This window comes from Acomys russatus, chromosome 1 (assembly GCF_903995435.1).
Source record: "Acomys russatus chromosome 1, mAcoRus1.1, whole genome shotgun sequence".
Lineage (NCBI taxonomy): Eukaryota > Metazoa > Chordata > Mammalia > Rodentia > Muridae > Acomys > Acomys russatus.
Genome location: NC_067137.1, coordinates 85,781,407 through 85,801,699, shown reverse-complemented (window position 1 = coordinate 85,801,699; position 20,293 = coordinate 85,781,407). Strand labels below are relative to the sequence as shown.

The window sequence follows — 20,293 nt, the reverse complement described above, 5'->3', positions numbered from 1 at the left end:
TTACACATGATCTGAACTGTCAACACAGGAGCTAAACAGATGAGGCCAGCCTTCGGGCACAAGCCTGTAATCCCAACACTGGAGGAGGCTTAGGTAGGAGGCCAACCTGGATCACAAAACAAAACAGTGTTGAAAGGAAGAAGAGGAGATAGAGACAGACATGAGAAAGGGAGAATCATGAAGAAATCAACACTGTGGCCAACGTAATTTAGGGCTGTGTTTATTTATTTCTTGTTTTATTTTATGTTTTTATGGGTTGTTTTGTTTTGTTTTGTTTTGTTTTTTGTCGTTATTCTATACGTATAGAATGTGTTTTGTCTTCATGTCTGTCTGTCTGTGTATCACTTGTATGTATATCTATCATGTGGTACCCTGGGAAGGCCCAAAGAGAGTGTCAGATGCCCTAGGACTAGCATTTAGAGGGTTGTGACCCACTATGTGAGTTCTGAAAATTGAACCCCGGTCCTCCTGAAAGAACAGCCAGTGTTTTTAACCACTGAGCCATCTCTCTAGGCCCTATTTTGTTTTATTTTTGAAACACAGTCTACAGGACAGGCTGGCCTATGGATCCCTATGAAACTGAGAATGGCCTTGGACTTCTAGCCTCTCTCCAGTGCTGGGGGGGTTGGGGGCAGGGGGGAGGCTATGCAGTCCTGGGGAATCAAACCCAGGGCTCTGCACATGCCAGGCAACCAAGCCACTGACTGAGCTACATCCAAAGCCTAGGGACTCCTGTGTGAATTAGTACTGTCAGAAATTCCCTGTTCTTGGGGCGGCGGGGAGGGGATCTAAAGAAACATGCTTTTGCCCACTATTGCATTTGGCTGGCAAACACGTGTGATACATTAACTAACAAAACTGGTTTCGCAGCAAATGAGAAGCTCAAGGTCTTGGAATTCTTACCCCGGGTATAGTCTAGCATCTACCAGCTAAGCCAAGAATATTTAAAGTGGATTAGATTTGATGTGCGCTGGGCTTTCGGGACAGAGGACGAAAGCAAGAACCAGTGTTTGCAACACCTCAGGAACAAACAATGACGCCAAGCATCTAGGTGAAAAGGAGGAAGGGCGAAACTTAGAGACAGCGATGAATGACTGCAAAGCTCCAAGGGTTTAGAAATATTCAAATGAGGGAAGCCTAACAACTGACCATAGTGATAATCTCTAGGGAAGGGTGCTGTGAGTGCCAGAAGAGGGGAAAGTGAAAATAAAACAGGGGAGGGACCAGGCATGCCTGTGTGCTGGGTTCGGATAATGAAACATGATCTTTAAAGACACTTAAAGTTCCAGACTTGAATTTTTAAATGCACAACAGGTATTTACATTCTAATAGTTATTCTTACTACTTTTTTATGTATTGTGTTTGGAGTCATCCGGAGGTCAGAGGAAAACTTTGGGGGGTCAGTTCTCTTCTGTTATATGGGTCCCCTACGTCATAGTCAGATTGTCAGGCTTGGTGGCAAATGCCCCTACCTGCTGAGCTATCTTACTGGCCCTGCAGATGTCATTTTTATCTGCACCTACAATGTGATTCCAGGATCACGTGTTCCTTCATTTTCTAAAGGAGACACCAAGCTGGATGTAGTGGCTCACGCCTGTAATCCAGTGACTCGGGAGGCTGAGGCAGTAGGATGGCAGGTCCAAAGCCAGCCTGGGCAACTTAACAATGCGTTGTTGTTGTTGCTGTTGTTTAGGGGGTGGTTGGTTGGTTGGTTTGGGTTTTTTGTTTGTTTTTGTTTTTGTTTTGTTTCTTGTCTTTTGTTTATTTGTATGTTTGGTTTTTTGAGACAGGGTTTCTCTGTAGCAGCAGATTGCCCTGGCTGTCCTAGAACTCTCTGTAGACCAGGCTGGCCTCAAACTCAGAGAGATCCACCTGCCTCTGCCTCCCAAGTACTGGGGCTAAAAGTGTGTGCCACCACTGCCTGGCTAACAATGCTCTGTTTTAAAATAAAGATAATAAAAAAGAGTTCAATCTCCAGCACTGCCAAAGTAATAACAAGTCAAATAGAGGGAAAACTATTAAAGACAAAAGGCTACAAACTCAGGTGAAAGACGAGGCTCAATTGGCATTGTACCTGCCTAGCACACAGGAAGCCCCGGGCCCCATCCCCAACACCATCTGAATGGTGTAGCTGAGCATGCCTGAAATCCCTTCAGCTGGAAGCGGGAAAAGCAGAGGCTCAGTGCTACAGTAGGTCACAGGATAGCCCTGGGATCCATAAAATAATCAACCATAAAATAATCAACAACAACAAAGCAACGTTCTCTTCCCATCCCAAGTTCCATTCCAATTTAAGTAAGACAGGGCTCACAAAATTAAGTTTTTACCCAAATGATTCAGAAGTCAGAGAAAGGGAGCCTTAAAGCTCTGAAAACTCCAGACACTTTAAAAATAAATATTAGAACATGAGACATAAAATGGAGAATGGAGTTCCCTTGACAGCAATCAGCTGACAAAGAAGAGGCACCCAAGTGGAAGGAGGGTGCCTGCAGAGTCGAGAAGCAACCATGGGATTCCACCCCCACCCCACCCCCCACCCTCGGGGCTGGTGTGCTGAGATGGTTGTAAGCCACTAATGGTGTTGGGAATTGAACTCAGGTCTTCTGGAAGAGCAGCCAACGCTTGTAATCACTGAGCCATCTCTCCATCCCCAAGGCCAGCGTTTTATCGGGCTATGATGATACACATTTGTTGGAGGCCCAGTTTCTAAAAATGCTGAGTAAGAATGGCTTAGACCTAGGCAGCACAGTTAGATTTTGTCTCAAGAGTAAAAACTGGGGCTGGAGAGATGACTCAGCAGTTAAGAGCACTTACTGCTTCTTGCAGACAACCAGGGTTTGGGTCCAGGCACCTACATCAGTCAGTTCACAAGCACCTTGTAACTCCAGCCCCAGGGAATCTGATGCACTCATGTGCACAAACCTTCACATAGTCACATCATCTCATAATTAAACAACTAAAAGTAAAAATAAATTTAAACATATAAATAAGGAAAAGAGCAATAAAAGGGAGGAGAAAAGAGGGAGGGAAAAAGGAAAATTTGCTTTCAATTAATAATTTATGAAACGTCAGGCAGTGGTGGCACACGTGTTTAATCCCAATACTCAAGAGACAGAGGCAGGCAGATTTTCTAAATTTGAGGCCAGCCTGGTCTACTGAACAAGTTCCAGGACAACCAGGGATATAGTCTTGAACACTGTCTTGAAAAAAAACATAATTAAAGCTGAGTGTAGTGGCACATGCCTGTGATCCCAGCACTTGGGAGGCAGAAGCAGGTGGATCGCTGTGAGTTCGAGGACAACCTGGTCTACAAAGCGAGTCCAGGATAGCCAAGGCTACACAGAGAAACCCTGTCTCAAAAAACACAAAGAAAAATCGTAATTAAGCTAACTAAATGTACTTGGGCTGCCTCCCTCTCTAGCCATGTATGTGCACATGCCTGTGGTAGTCTCAGGTAATACTGTGTGTGACAGTCTCATGTGACCCAGGGTCTCATGTAGCCCATGCTAGCCTTAAAGGCTCCATGTAGTTGAGGTTGAGCTTGACTTTGGACTTCTGATCTTCCCCTCTCTGCTCCCTGGGTGCAGCGATTACAGGCATGCATCACCATAGCCACTTCATGCGGGTGCTGAGGGCTGACCTAGGGCTTCGTGCGTGCTAGGCAAATGCTCTGGAATTTGAGCTGCATCCCCGGCTTTCTCTGACTCATCTTTTCAGAACATTTTCATGAAACATGAATTAGCTGGTTTGGTCGGATCCCCCCACCCCCCGCCTTGCCATCAGAATATACTCTGAATACTCCTGCAAGTCAAACCCATCCAAATTAACCATAATAACCACTACCTACATCTCTAGTTGTTCTCCCTCACCAAATTCTACCCTGAACATGTGTTTTCCTTCAGCATGAAATTCACCCTCTTCCATTCCCTATGCATAAACCCTTCTGGATCATTATAGGCCAATTATATACACAGCTCAACCATGCTAGTAAAATTAGTCGCAGCATCCCCAAAGCTGGCATGAATCACTGCTGGCTGGGCACACCCGGAGCACTCGGCTTTTCTACAGCCATCACTTCCTGCGTTCCAGAGACTGTGGAGACTTGTTCACTGGCCACTTTTCCCAACAGCTAAGCATTCAGAGCCATGCCCGCTTTGTTTCTGATCGCCCCTGCCACCTGCCACTTGGGCATGGTCCCCTGAACTGAACACAATGCAATGGTTATTATTTTCAACATGATTGGATCATGACCCCCCACACACACACACATCAAGGAAATAGTGGGGTACACCTTTTGAGGGTGTCTGTGAGGGCTTTCCTAGAGAGGGCTGACCTGGGAAGAAAAGAGCCACCTTGAATGCGGTTGGTGCCAGCTCCTAGATGGAGTTCTAGACTAGATAAAAGGGGGGAAAAGCTTCAGGGGTGGCTGGACAGAAGGGAAGAAAAAAAGGGAGAGGTACAGGGAGGGGAAAAGAAGGAAAAAAAGGTAAAAAAGAATTCATGGGGAAGTCAGGCGTTCAAAGTCATGGTCAAGTGCACCACACATTTGAAGAGAGAGAGAGACAGAGACAGAGAGACAGACAGACAGAAGAGAGCACACTGATCACCAGGGTTCCTCTCTACCTCTGCTCTCTGACTGCATATTCAATATGACCAGTGCCATGCCTTCCGCACCACAGCAAACTGGGCCCCCTCAAGCCCCAGACCTTCCCTCCCTTAAGCTGCTTTTTTCAGCTATCTTCTCACAGCAGTAACGCTGTAATAGTACTTGTGGACACGTGTTCTGCGGGTATTGTGCTGTTGCTTGTGTTACCCACACACCCTAACAACACGCAGCATGTGTTCCCTTCACCTCATTTTCCTCCGCTCCTGTTAGGTGTTCCAAGTAACGCAGCCTGTATGTGCCAGAGCCAGGATTTGAGCCAAGGTCAAGCTGCCTTTAGGGACCATGTTCTCAACTCCACGGCACCAGAGTTCCTAAACGTCACTGTTCCAAGACAGACAGTGACACACGGGAGCCGAGCTCAGCATGTGTTGGGAGAGCCCAGTCAATTGTGTTGAATCCATGGGGTATCTATAAATAGACTGATGGTGTCCGGGATTCGACAATTTCTCTCCTTCTACTCTGACCCCCCCACCCCCCAATACAATTCAGAACAGAAATCACTTAAGAAATAGGGAGCGCGTCTGTCCTCTCATGCCCTGCAGTATACACAGTGCAAGTTTACAAGGCTTCACTGGTATGTACGTAGATCCTGAGAAAATATGCCAGGTCATTTCAAAACATGCTTTCCCTGCTCAGACCTGAAATCAGCAGCAGTTGCTAAGAAAACACACACGGCCAACCGTAGACAACGAGATGACTCACAGAGCGAGCCGGCTCACCCTCTGGCTCTCAGTAACAGCACCCACAAAGAACCTTCGCGACTCAATTGTCAGCTTGCTGTGGTGAACAGCCAAGAGTGTCTTTTCGTGCAGGCCAGAAGGGAAAACGCTCGGGTCTTGAGGAAACATTTTTATAAAATTAATTATTACCCGACAGAGTTGGAGCTTCCCACAACGAGCAAACAAGCACAAAGACCTCAAAGGTGGCAAGCTGTCTTTGTAAGGCCTTGTTTATGCCCTGACATCTCAACAGGGGAAACTTTTCCTCGATGTCACCAAACGGGTGACTCTGAAGGATGTTTTGACAAGAGCATGCCAAGAACCCATTTTCATTGCCAACATGGAAGTGCAGATAATAAACAGACATTTCATTTTTAATGAGCAGAGTTTATGGTCATGCCTCCTTTTCAGCTTTTCCTCCCCTTTCTGAGTCAGCAGCTCAGATTTTTTAACTAACACTTTGGCTGTGCATCAGTGTACCCACAACCTCTTCCCATGTTGCCTACAACACAATTGTCACAGCTTCTAGGCCTTCGGGTAGTGGGGTTCTGTATCCATTTGAGGGGCCTGGGGATGCCCATGAGCAACCTTTGATGTAAATGTGTCCCACGCACCACTTCATTTCCTCCTCAGATAGCTGGGATGGACACGGTTTGAGGTTCTTGGGGCTTTAAAGACAAACCTGAAACTGCTCACATGAATTGTAGCTGGCCCTGCTCCTGAGCGAGCATCGTTTTAAAGTGAAAATTAACTAACTCCTGTGGTATGAGCCTTTGATTAGTGACTCATGCCTAGGCAGCGAAGCATGGAGACCTTAGTCATAGGTGATCAAATCAGCCTTGTCCTCCTGATACCACACTTGACTCCTGGGCCTGAGAAAAACAGGTAGTGTCTGGGTAAATCTGTTCTGCTCTCTCTGCACAAAACTAAACACCTCCCAGGCCGATCTCGGGCAACCCGAGTTGTTCTAACCTTCAAGAAAAGATCACATGTAGCACACTAAGATTAGGGTGGTTTGTTTTGGTTTGGTTTGGGGGTGTTTTGTTGTTGTTGTTTGGTTTGGTTTGGGGTAGGTTTTTTGTTTGGTTGGTTGGTTTGGATTGGTTTGGTTTCTGTTTGGGTTTTCTTTGGGGGGGGTTGTTGTTTTGTTGTGTTTGGTTGGTTCTGAGGCTAGAGCCCAGGTCTCCCACATAGCAAGCACAGGTCCACCACTGACCTACGGCCTCAGCCCAAATTTGGCAACTAAACCACTAGAATGAGTCATGAGAACTCTTAGCTGACATATAAAACTCTGCCCTCCAAGCCTGGCGTGGTAGCGCACGCCTTTAATCCCAGCACTCGGAAGGCAGAGGCTGGTGGATCGCTGTGAGTTTGAGGCCCGCCTGGTCTACAAAGCAAGTCCAGGACAGCCAAGGCTACACAGAGAAACCCTGTCTCGGGGGAAAAAAAAAAATCTGCCCTCCAAACCTTTAAACCCTTCTCATGCCCACCTTTCCGCAAAGCTGCCTTTAAAAGTAAAAGTGTCTCTGCAAGCACAATTCCATGAAGACTAAATACATTTTACTATTCTGGAATAGGATCTGTAAATAGAACATACAAGATGTTAGTACAATACTGCTGGACATAAAACCTTAATAGCACTCATAGGAATAACAAGCCCACTTACATGCAATGACTTCATGCTAACCAGAATGCATAGATATGCATGGCCGCACAGGTTTTCCTTTTATTCATCTTCTGTACAAATGAACTCTAGAGAAATTTATCTATAAGGTCATGCAAACCAGCTTCAAATTTGTCTCAAGCATCTTAATAATCAACTGACATAAAATCCAGTTTCTTATGGGTGAAATGATACAATACAAAGAATTTATCTCATAACTCTCCAGCACGGGGCGGGGGCGGGGATGGGGGGGCGTGGCTGTAAAGGCAAGGGGGAAGATGGTAAGTTTTGCCATCACTGGCACCAGAAATGGCTACAGGGGGTCCGTTCACTGTTACCTCAGCTTGTGAGTACATTATAAATCTTTCCAATTAAATGTTTCAAAAATCAATTTACTACTGTTCTAGCACCAGACACAATTTTTATCATTTCTGAATTTTCATTTCGCCTATATCATTATTCACTTGGGGATGGGGGTTGGGAGTTTGGCTGTCATCTTTGTTATTTATGTAATATGTGCATGTGCACAGGCCAGCATGTGCATGCCGTGGTGCACATGTGGAATTCAGAGGACACCTTTCAGGGGTCAGTTCTCAAGTCTATAGCTCAAACTCAGCTCATCAGGCTTGGTGCCAAGTGCCCTGACTCACTATCTACCTACCTACCTACGTATCTATCTACCTACCTGCCTACCTATCCATCTACCTACTTACCTATCTACCTATTTACCTACCTGTCTGTCTGTCTGTCTAGCTAGCTATCTGTTTTGAGATTGTGTCTCCTGTGGCTCAAGCTGTCCTCAAACTCACTTTGCAGCAGAGATGAACTGGAACTGTGATCAAGCTACCCCCGCTTTCTGAGCACTAGTATTACAGGTGTGTGCCCACACTTGATTTATGTAGTGACGGGGATCAAACCAAGGGGTATTCAGCACTGCATGTTAGGCAAGAATGCCACCAACTGAGTCATATCCCCCAACTGCTAGTCTTTCCAAGTGCTGGGATTACAGACACAGTCACCATGCCTGTACTAACTACAGTTAGGGTTGTCTATATGATACTTTGTCAGTTCCACCTAGTGTTCCTCACACACACTGGGGGAGGGGAGGGCATGGCACATTTCTACACTGAAACCCATAGCCTTTAAGAGCTACAAGAATTCTCCACTACCCTCTGCTCCTCCACTTCAGTAGCTCTGGAGCATATAGCAGAATCCTTTTCCAGGCTTGTTTACAGACTGCTGGCCCCACAGACAACTGGTCTCCCAAACCATACTTTTGTTTCCTGTTATTTTGTTTGGGGGAAAGTTGAGGTGGGTCTTACTTTGTAGCCCTGACAGGCATGGGCCACATTATATAGAAAAAGTTGGCTTTGAACTTTTGGCAATCTTTCTGCCGCTGCTTTTTGAGTGCTTGGGGGTTACAGGCATGGAACAGCAATGCTCAACTTCCCAGACTGCACTGTGAGAATCAGGAATACTACTCAGCTATTAAAAACAAGGAATTTCCAAAATTTGTGGACAAATGGATTGAACTAGAAATTATCATAATGAGTGAGTTCACCCAGAAGCAGAAAGAGTTAAATAGTATATATTCACTTATATCTGGACACTAGTCCAAGGGGTACGTCCCCATGAAAAATTTTACCTACCAGGAAAGTGGGTCAGAGGAAAGGACATCCTATTGAGACTTTAGGTGTGAGAAGCCTGGGAGGATGAGGAAATAGAAGGATCCAGAGGGTCCTGGAAAACTACAGGCGGCGTCTGGGCCCTGGGGTCCTCCTCAAACTATGGCACCAGCCAAGGAAAATATAGGCAGTAAACTTCGAACCCCTACCCAGACTAGCCGATGGACAGGACATTCTCCACCATTAAGTGGAGAAGGAGATCTGACTTTCACACAAACTCTGGTGCCCCATATTTGACCATGTCCCTTGGATGGGGACGCCTGGTGGCACTCAGAGGAAGGATAATAGGTCACCAAGAAGAGACTCGATACCTTATGAGCATATACAGGGGGAGGAGGTCCCCCCCAGTCACAGACATACGGGAGGGGAATAGGGGAGGGGAAGGAGGAGGGAGGGAGGAATGGGAGGATACAAGGGATGGGCTAACAACTGAGATGTAATATGAATAAATTAATAATAAAAAAAAGGAAAAAAAAAGAGAATCAGCTGCTCCTACTATCTCTAGGTAGCCGTGAACACATCTTCCCTCCAGTGATCGCCAGTGACCGGCCTCACTACAACAGTGTGCAGGCATTTCTCCTACCGCACAGCTAGGTGAGAGCAAATGGAAACCGACTTTCATCTCGGTACCAGACCTGGGACCAAACAGACACTGACAAGATGACTGCTTGCAGGATTTGAATACACACTCAGACACACAAAGGAGCTACTCAGCCACTGACACAGAACCACAGACGCTGGTGGTACCCACAAAAAGAAGGACAGCCAACCAGCCAGACTACTGGAAGGCGCACTCCGAAGGGACAGAAGAAACGCATCTCACCTTGCAGTCCCATTAAACACAGACGCAAAACCAAGAGCCGGAAGCTGGTTTTTGTGAAATGGGCTTCTCTGGCCTGAGGACCTGAAGCAGGTGTGTTTCAACTCACTCCCATGGGGAGAGATGCTTTCAATACAGTGCTCAGAGCTTCTGGGGCCCGGAAAATGTCAACAGGGATAGATTCGTTCTCCCCATTCCCCTCCCTCCTCCTGAGGCTGTCAAGGGAAAGAAAATCTAGTGTGCCAGGCAGACTTGACTATGTCAAGTCAACAGCTTGTGCCTGCCTGATACTCCAGAGCTCCCTAGACGCTCTACGGCTACAGTTGTCCATGACACATGAGTCAGCTCAGCATAGGGCTAAGTTACAGGACTGGGTATGATAGGCATTTGAAAGTCTGGCTTTTGGAGGCATGGGTAAGAGGATGGCAAGTTCAAGGCCAGCCTAGTTTACGTAGTAAGTTCCAGGCCAGGCAGGATTTCAAAGAGACTCTAGCCAAAAAAAAAAAAAAAAAAACCAAGTGGGAAGTGGGACACTTCTGTTTGGCTGGATATGCTGGCCCATGACTTTAATTTCATCAATCTGGAGTTCAAGGTCATCCTTAGCTACATAGCTAGTTTGAGCTAGCCTAGGTGCCAGGAAACCCTTTCTCTGGTTTCTGAGTTTCATTTCTTTCTTCAAACTTTATCAACTGGACTATATTTGAGAATCCAATCACCTAAAAAATTCATTTTTTCTTCTGTTTTGTTTTGGTTTTTTGTTTTGTTTTTCAAGACAGGGTTTCTCTGTGTAGCCTTGGCTGTCCTAGACTCACTTTGTAGACCAGGCTGGCCTCAAATTCACAGCAATCCACCAGCCTCTGCCTGCTAAGTGCTGGGATTAAAGGCATGGGCCACTACACCCAGCTTATTTTTTTTTTGTTGTTCTAATAAAATAGTAAAATAAAGATCATAACCAGCCAGTGTTACTACTGTGCGAGTGAATACATGGTTTTCCTTTTTATTACTGTAATATGGACTTTAGAACAGACGAGAAATAAAGGCATAAGGATAGTGCCAAGATCAAAACACAGAAGATGCTGGTGTGGCGATTCAAGTCCATAATCCCAGCACTCGTGAGGCAGAAGCAAGAGCATCCTACAAGTTCAAGGCCAACCTAGTCCAAGTAGCAAGACAGACACTGTGGGACGTGGGTGGTGAAGGGACAGAAGGAGAGAAGAGAGGGTGAGGGAGAGGAAGGCAGGGGAGCACACCCCTCTATGGCTTTCACAACCCACAGGAAGTGGTGTAAAGCAGCTTTCAGAGAAACTGTGATGAGCTGCAATCATTACTGAAAGCATCAGGAATGATAGCCAGCAACCAAGAATGTAGATAAAAATAGTTCTGTTTGTTTTTTTATTCTTGGGCCAGTGAGATGGTTCAGCAGGTAAAGGCGTTTGCCACCAAGCCTGACCACCTGAGTTCAATCCCTGGTACCCCCCCCCCCCGGAGAAGGAGAGAACCGACTGCCACAAGTAATCCTCTAACCTCCGTATGTGTGCCATGGCATGCACATGTGCATGTGTACACATATATGAATTTTTTAATGAAAGAAAAATAAGAAAGGAGGAAAGAGAGAATCAGTTAATGAGAAAAAAAGGAAAACAGTAGAGAACTGGGTCACTGAGCTCCAGCTCCCCCACATCTCTGCTAAGTGATGCTCTGTGTGTGAGGGGTCTCTCCAACCACAGGACATTTCAAGGCCTTGATGTCTAGGCCTTAGATGCTGGTAACAAATGCCACTGACCCCTAAACACTGTCTCCAGACCCTGCTTGCGAACCGCCAACAGTGCTGGGCCGGGAAAAGGGACCAAGGGGCGATGGGGTGGACTTCCCCCTCACACTTGGTGCTACAAGCACAGCTGTAAAGTCACTGCAAGCAGATTTCCCTAGAGATAAAACCAGAAGTACAAAGTATTTATGAAGACTAAACCGATACATCAGAACTGAAAGCCAGAAAAGTAACTCTGAAGACAATGGGAGACACTGTTGTGGTTTAAGGGTGACCTCCAAACCGATGAAACGGGCAATCACCATCCCCACAGTAGTAAGAGGCGGGACCTTAAAGAGGCAACAAAGTTGGGGCCAGCAGGAATGGGTGGCTGATGTCATGGCAGCATCCCACCCTGACTGGCCTTGACTTTCCTTCACAGGACAATGCAGCAAGAAGGTCCTGTAAGTTCCTGGCCTTCCATAAAGTTCTATGTACTATAAATTGTCCAGTCTGGACTGTTCTGTTACAGCAATCAAAACTGGGTAATCTGATAAAGGACTTTCAGTAAGAATACACAAAGAATCCTGAAAACAACATAAGAAAAAAAATGCAAAAAAGATGGAGGAATGCCTAAATCACCATCACCATCATCATTATCTTTTTAGTTATAAGGGGCCAAAGAGATAGGCACTATATATACACATGTACTAATAAGTAAAATAAAATTTTTAGTAAGTAAATACTAAGAAATGATCTCCTGATATAACAGCATAATAGAATCTAACTAAAAGAAGTCAAAGCAAATAAAAAAGAGAGAATGTGCAATTCCATCCTAAAATTTCAGATTCAGCCCTGAGGTAGAGGCATGCAGATTGCTGTAAGTTCGAGGCCAGCCTGGTCTATACCAAGGCTACACAGAGAAACCCTGTCTTGGAAAAAAAAAAAAAAACCATTCAGATTCATTGAGTCACAGTTTTCTTTATTTTTTTTTTTTTTAAAGATTTATTTATTATTTATACAGCATTCTAGTTGTGTGTGCCTAGACACCAGAAGAGGGCACTAGATCTCATTATAGATGGTTGTGAGCCACCATGTGGTTGCTGGGAATTGAACTCAGGACCTCTGGAAGAACAGCCAGTGCTCTTAACCTCTGAGCCCGAGTCACAGTTTTCACTGATCGTGTGGAAAGGAACATGGGAAGCTAGAGGCAGCCGGAGGGAGACAGTTCCACACATCTATATTTGAGTCAAAGCCTTAGAAAGCCAACCATGGTGGAACAGGGCTGGAGTCCTAGCCACTCAGGAAACTGAGGCAGCAGAACTTCAAAACCAGCCTGAGCAACACAGGGAGCAAGACAGGATCTTGCTCAGACAGGCCTCCCGCCTCTGCCTCCCAAGAGCTGGGGTGATAGGTGTACACACCACACAGCTCCGAACATTTCTATCAACACTGCCTCAATAGTAGAGTGCCTAACCACAGCGACCAACTAACTCCACCACAACCAGGTTCTTTCCTGCCTCAAGGCCTCTGTACATGATCCGCTTCCAGGCCTGTCTCCACTCCACACGTTCCTATCCCACCCACAGCTACTTCCTTCCCCCTTTCAAGTCTCAGCACCACTGTGACCTTCCAGGAGCCTCTGGTTACCCTGCCTCGGCTCTCCACCCATCCCTTCCTTCTATTCCACAAAGAGCTGAGGAGGACCTACTGCGCACTCGGCACTCTTCTGAATTCTAAGCACACAGCTCACACTTGGAGTTAGCCACTTGGTAGGTAAAAACAGAAGGATACGTCAAGATTCTCCATGACAACATAGCAAGTTCAAGGTCAGCCTGGGCTACCTGACTTGGTCTCAGAAAAAGAAAGAAGAAAAGATACAAAAGTGGATAAAATGGCTGAGAGGGAGCATGGGCAGGAGGAATGTGTTGGTGTGGAAAGACAAATTATAAACTACTGAGTGGTGCATTATACATTAGGCAGCCACAGGTGCGATGGGGACAAACGTAATGAAGAAAGAGTGGGAACTGCTGGGGTGACTGGGATCTTAAATCTGGAGGTTACTGAGTCAATAGCATGGAGCAACATAGGGGTTACAGAGAGGAAATCAGGGGAGGGACCACATCTCAGGCAGACCCTTAGCAGCAAGAAAGCTGGTATAAAGCCAAGCTTGGTGGCGCATGACTTTAATCCCAGCCCTCCGGAGGCAGAGGTAGGAGGATCGCTTCGAGCCAGCCTGGTTTACAGAATGAGTCCAGGATAGCCAAAGCTACACAGAGAAACCCTGTCTTGAAAAAAACTAAAAAGAAAGAAAGAAAAAAAGAAAGAAAGCTGGTATAACTAAGACACCTGGGCAAGTCAAGGAGCGAGCAGAGGTGAGAGCCAGTGGGTAACCGGATGAGGAAACTAGAAACTGGAGGTGTGACTAAGGCTTTTAGAGGGTTTGGAACAGCAGGATGAGGTGATCTAATTCACTGTTCAAACGCTGTGATTAAACTGGACATGATGAAGCACCCACAATCCCATCCACTCTAATCACAGCTATTTGGAAGGCTGAGACAGGCGGATCCCAACCAAGTTCAAGGCCAGCCTAGGCCCCTTAGCAAGTCCTGCTCTCCAAATAAAATAGAAAAGGGCTGGGGTAGAAGTCAGTGGTAGGATGTAAAGCCCTGGGTTTAATCCCTAGTAAATAAGCAAATAAATACAAGGTGTGTAGTTAGTTTAGCAATGTATTTCATTTACCACCTACTTTCCCCACTATATAAAGGAAGTGACTACAGCTGCCTTTTCCACACTGTGTTCCCAGAGCCTAGCGCATTGCAACCTACGTACTCAATAAACACACATGAGCAAGATAACCATTTAGACTATATATGGGTTCAAAATAAGCACCTGACAAATGACCCTGACTGGTATTACCAGAGTGGCCAAGAGCCCAGCACAGTGACTGGCAACTGCATAAATTGTTTGTGAAGTTACTCAACATCTCTACCTAAATTACACAACCAGTCACACAAATGAATGACAAATGGCTTTTCATCCCTGGCAGTTATTAGATTGGGACCAATTCCGTTTTGAATCTTCCATTAAACTCTCACCTGGTGCTACTGAGGGCACAACCCAGACTCAACCCACTGTGAGTCAGTCCTTTAAACACCATTAGCCCAAGTCCACTGAAACGCTAATAAAATCTAAGTGGGTAAACTTGAACTTTTTTTAAAATTCAAATAGAAGCTTATAAAACCATGTATGTTGGCCCACCCTTGTTATTCCAGGACCTGGGAAGGGAGGTGGACGTGGGGAATAAGGAGCACAAAGCCAGCTTGGATTACATAACAAATTTGAGGCTATCCTTCACTGCCAGAGACCTTGTATCCAAACAAAACAAAGAGAAGCTAGGTAGGCATAGACTAAAACCCTTTCACGTTTTAGTCAGTTTGACTTCACCAGCGTCCTCCGCAATAAAACTTTATGAGTATTACACCTGTTCCCACCACCCCGAGTGCGCGTGGGGAGATGCGGAGGAGACCGCTGACAGGCAGGGCAGGAGCCACACTGTAGGTAGTCACCACCGCAGGAAAAGCCTTTGGAAGTCTTGTGAATTTTTCAGAAAGAAAACTGGGGTTCCAGTCGTGCATTGAAGCGTGTAAACACACCAGAAATCCCAGGCCATAAAAACTCAATGCTCCCTCTCCCGTGATGGCGTTTTACCGGCATTCTGTGGGGGAGGCCAGGTATGTCTAACTGTGTCCCCACCTGAACAAGCGATGGAACCATTGGAGCATAGCCACAGAGTTACCTGCAGCAAGGGCTTTGGAGCGATGGAAACTTTTAGGGGAGCAGATGAAGTTGCTTCAGATCAAACTTTCAAGCATTTCTTTTTTTTAAAAACCCTGCAAAGGAATAAGCGGCCACAGAGACCATCCCCGGTTTGGCTCGGGCTGCCACTCGGGACCAGACGCTCCCTTCCACTAGGGGAGGGGAAAACAACTTTCGGAAATAAGGCGCGTCCACAAAGGCAAGTATTAAAGTGGACTTCTTCACCCCCACCCAAAGAAGCGGCTAAAAGCGGCTCCTGTGGCCTTAGATGCAATCCACGGCCCTCACCCCTGGCGCCTTTTCAGACCTCAAGGGAGAGACCCTAAGGAGGACCAGGTGCTACCGTCAGATCCTAAAGGCAATTGCAGAGACAACAAAGACCGCAAGCGATCAAAATGGAATTATAATCCCCGCGGTCCCAGCGCCTCCTTCTGCGCCCTGGGGAGGGTCGGTGTCGCCGCGCCCGCCCCTTCTCCTCCTGAGCGAGGGACCAGCGTCCGGTCCACCGGTGGTGCGCCCCGGCCGCAGGTTCTCCAGTCCCCGGGAGTAGCCTCCCACCGCCCGTGGTTTTCCAATCTCTGCGCCTCAGCTCCAGCGGTCCATCTCACACCCTGTTCAAAATCTTTCCCGCCCAGGCGTGACGCGAGGAATGCAAACAATCAGCCGAGCGCGCCCGCCTGGGCCAGGCTAGGGGGACGGTGGGGAGCCCCGGGGCCCCAGCCGAGTGAACCGGGCCCGGAGGTGACACAAAGAAGCCGGGGACACCAACGCCAACCGCTGGCGCTCGCCGCGATCCCCGGGGTGCCCCGCCCGCCGCTAAGTTTGCAGCGCCCCGCTGTCCCCGCCCGAGCGAAGTTTCCCGCGGCCCGGCTGGGAGCCCCGCATCCGGAGGCTCCGTGGGCCCCCGGGCTCCCCGCCCGGCTCAGGGGACTCTGCTAAGCTCCCGCCTGCCCCTTCCCCGCCCTCCCGCCCTCGTAGGGCGCTTTCGGCGCGGGGGACCCCCGCGGCCGTACTCACAGATATCTGCCCGACCAGTAGGCGATGCCCGGAGCTCGACCCGCCCTGCTCCGCGCCCCTCTCGCTTTGCTGCCTTGATGGCGCCCCTCGATCGCTCTCCCGCTGGTTCTTCCGTGCGGCCGAAGGCTTGCGGCGCAGCAGAGCGCGCTCCGCTCTGGACCGGAGGCTGCAGACCACGCCCCGCGCCGCCCGGCCCGCCCAGTCCCGCGCTCGCCACCGCCCGGAGCAGCGCAGTGGGGGCGGAGCCGCCTCCCCGCGGCCACCGCAACTTTCCCTGGGCCTCGGAGAGTCTTGCAGGTGGCTGGAGCGACGCACTAACTCCGAATGAAGGGTCACCACTCTCTCTGCCTCTGAACCTACCCGCAGCTGGAGACAAAGGGGAGGCCGACTCTCGCAGAACACTTTTCAAGCGGGTTTCACTTCTTCACTGTATGTGGTTGCCTGGATCCACGAATCGGCGACCCGACCGCGATCCGGTCCTTGAAACCAGAAGGAGCCTTAACAGAACACGGACTTTTCACCTGCGTCTTCGAGTGTCACGGAGTACAGACCTCGACGTCACCTCCGGAGATGAGATAAAGAGGCGCTTATTTAACAATGCAGATTAATGACCCCCCCCCCTTCCCCTAAGCCTAGAGGCGGGGATGTGGAGAGCCGCCTCAAACAACGACAAGAGAAAGTGGGTCCTTGGGAATCCGTCCTGCAGGTGTCAGCTGGATTTTCCAGCAAATTGCTCAATCCTGTGGACTCAGGATGACATCACCTGACTCCCACTCTGCTCCTGAGCGGTTATTACAGTATTAAGACTCTTGGAGCAGACAAACGCGTCACCTCACTGTTAGTACACAATGCATTGGCCTAAAAGAACCTCTCTACTGAGTTTCTAACTCAACCAGATTGAACTTCGTGCAAGCCCAGCCTCGTGTATGCTGTGTAGCTGCAAAATCTTACCTGGATTGTTTATTTGCGCTGCTGATGGCCCAAGATAAATGGTAAGGGTCGGAGATTAAAAGTATGACAATGTGTTCTGCTGATCCATGTGTCTGGGCAACATTTAAATTATTACCCACGCTTGTGGGCAATAAACACTTTCCTCTCGGAGAGGTGAAACAAGTAAATTATGAAAATAGACGTTTTATTGTCTTTCTTCCCAAAACAGTATCTGCATATTCTAGATTCGCTCTGACCGTATTGGCTCTTAAAGTATTTGCTACACTTCACGTACAGGCTTGGTGGGTGGAGCTGGAGGTGTAGTTCAGTTGGTAGAGTGCTTGCCTAGCGTGCTGGAAGCTCCGGCTTTGATCTCCAACACTTCATATAAGCTTGAAGTGATGCTACACACTTGTAGTCACAGCACTCAGGAGGTGGAGGCAGGAAGGCTGGGAAGTCAAGGCTAGCCTCAGCCACACAGCCAGTCTGAGGCTGAGGTACAGGAGACTCTATCTCTGCCTCTTTTGCCTGCTTTTGGGGCGCTTTTCCTCTCACTGGGCTGTCTTGTCCAGCCTTAAAACAAGGGGAGGTTCCTAGTCTTATTGCAACTTGATTTACCATGTTTGCTTGATATCCATGGGAGCCCCGCCCCTTTCGGAAGGGAACAGAGGAGGAATGGATGGGTAGGGGAAGGGGAGGAGAGGGGAGGGGAAACTGTGTGTGTGTGTGTGTGTGTGTGTGTGTGTGTGTGTGTGTGTGTGTGTGTTTACATTTTTTTTTTTAAAAATATTTATTTATTTATTATGTATACAGTATTATGCCTGCATGTACTGCAGGCCAGAAGAGGGCACCAGATCTCATTGTGGATGGTTGTGAGCCACCATATGGTTGCTGGGAATTGAACTCATGACCTCTGGAAGAGCAGTCAGTGTTCTTAACCGCTGAGCAATCTCTCCAGCCCCGTGTTTACATTTAAATTATACCCACGATGCTGGCAATAAAAGCTTTCCTCTCTGAGAGGTGACACAAAAAAACTATGAAAATACACGTTTTATTCTCTTTCTTCCCAAAACAATATCTGCATGGCATTTCTTGTATTTCACCGCGCGCGTGCGTATTCCATAAAACAAGAAGATCCCTTCTCTTTGATCACAGAGCCAGCTCTCCCTGAAGTCACAGAGTCAGTGTGGAGAAGACTTCGGGGTGTGTAGAGCGCCTACAATTGGGTTCTAGTCCTTCTGTGTTTGTTGCTTTCTTCAAAGTAAATGGTACAGGTCATCATGGCAGCCACCTCAGGAGGAAAATGTTATAAATAATTTCCTAATTACTGCTCCCTTAGCAGGCATCCATGCTCAAATCCCCCAGAGTGAGAGGATTGCTGGCCCATATCCTGCTATTGTGGTTGAGAGTCTAGAACGCAGCGTTTCAGAATGCTTTTCCAATTAGATCCTTCTAATTACGCGTGGCTTCTCCTAGGCGTGCCAATTTGGATGTGAAATTAATACCTACTTAAAAATCTGAAAATAAGATTGATGGTAAAGCACTGGAATAGACCCTCTTCGCTTTGAAGTGGAAATGAAAGATGTAACACTAAGCCAAACAGCCACACCTAGATCTTTAATGCACAACACAGAGCCTGTAAACAGAGAGCCCCTTTCCTTCCATCTCTGGGAAAATGGTCAGTGAACCTGCTGGGCCTACTTCCTCCCAAGCAACCTACACCTCCGGAGTACTGAGATCACAGGCATGAACTGCCACACCCAGATTTATATAGTGCTAGGGTTGGAAGGCAGGGTTCATGCACACCAGGCAAGCCATCTTCCAACTAAACTGCATCCCTGGTCTCTCTTAGCTTTTGTTTACATCAAAGGTCTCTTTTTATTGGAAGTGACTCACTGGTCTCAAGAGCCCACCTGGAAGGCTACAGCTGGGACCAGGGATATAGTTCAGTGGTAGAGCACTCGCCTAGAACGTGTGAAGCCCCAGGTTCAGCTGCCAGTTCGGAAAGGGGACCAAACTTAAAGTCCCTGTGTGATCTGGCACACAAGCACCTTGTGGTTTAAGCTGAGAGTGACTGAAGATATCCCATTCACACTAGCTCACTGAGGAGGAGCAGGTAAACCAAGACCTCTGACAAAGACCATGGTCTGAGGAACTCTGGTGAGTGGGATTCACCACTGTAAATTTAGCAGAAACTCCCCCTCTGTCCCAGCACCCATGTCCCACCCTCTCCTACAAACGGTTTGCATTCCTGCATCGCGGGCTCCTCTGGAGCTGGGTTGGGTCTGGTACGTGAGGACTCTGTTGAGGACTGTGGCTCTACCAAGAAAGAGGACTACATGACTAGTAACTGTCTCTGTGCTCAGGGCACAGAAGAAGAGTACTGCCAATGTTAGCAGAGGGTATTTATCAACCATTATGGCAACAGGGGACTTGAACATCAATACAAAGTACTGAAAAGTATCTGAAGAGGCAAGCAGCGGGTCATTCACCTACACAGGTGAACCGGTTGATTGCTTTCCCATTCATTGTTAATAGTGTTACCAGCAATGACAAAAGCAAATTGGCCTAGGTCTTCCTGCTCCTTTCTCTGCCTGCGGTAAGGGACAATCAATCTCAATGTTTTTCAGCACTTTGGGAGTACTCTCTAAGCCAGGGATGAAAATAGCTGGTCAGGGAAAAAAAAAAAAAAAAAAAAAAAGCACTGCTCCCTTTGTCCAGAAGTCCAGTCACACCCTATAAAAGCCCAAACTTCTTATCTCATTCTGGACTGATTTCCTGCCACCCTGGAAACACATAGGAATAAACCGTAGCTAATTGCTCCTCTGGCCAGCATGATTTTTTTTTTTCCTGAGTATTGTTTTAATAGGTGTAGGTAATTGTGTACAAAAAAATATACAAGTGTGCACAGCCAACTGAATGCTGGGTCCAACATTCTGGAATTTGAAGAAAATGCTAAAAGAATTTATCAGGAGTCACAGAAGCGTGTGCAGACAGTGCAGAGTGTATAGACAGAGCTTGATCAGCAGTGACCCTTGGTTCTCTGTTTGTTTTCCCTTTACAATAGTGGGGCTTAGAAAGCTAGTATCTTCAAAAGCACTTTGACCTGGTGATGCACTGAACTTTTTTTGAATTTAAGATTTACTTATTTTAATGAATATGAATGTTTGCCTGAACCTATGCACTGCATTCGTGGCTGATGCTGCGTGCATGTCTGATGCTGCGTG

The 20,293-nt window shown here is 47.4% G+C and overlaps 1 protein-coding gene across 1 annotated transcript in view; it reads right to left on the bottom strand.

The window, feature by feature from the left end:
- Nucleotides 1-16,685, bottom strand: part of Syne2 (spectrin repeat containing nuclear envelope protein 2) — a 316,624-nt gene extending 299,939 nt beyond the window's left edge. Inside the window, exon 1 of the mRNA XM_051147456.1 lies at nucleotides 16,497-16,685. The gene's annotated coding sequence lies outside the window, so the exon portion shown is untranslated. The remainder of the gene's footprint in view (nucleotides 1-16,496) is intronic.
- Nucleotides 16,686-20,293: the final 3,608 nt, after the last annotated feature.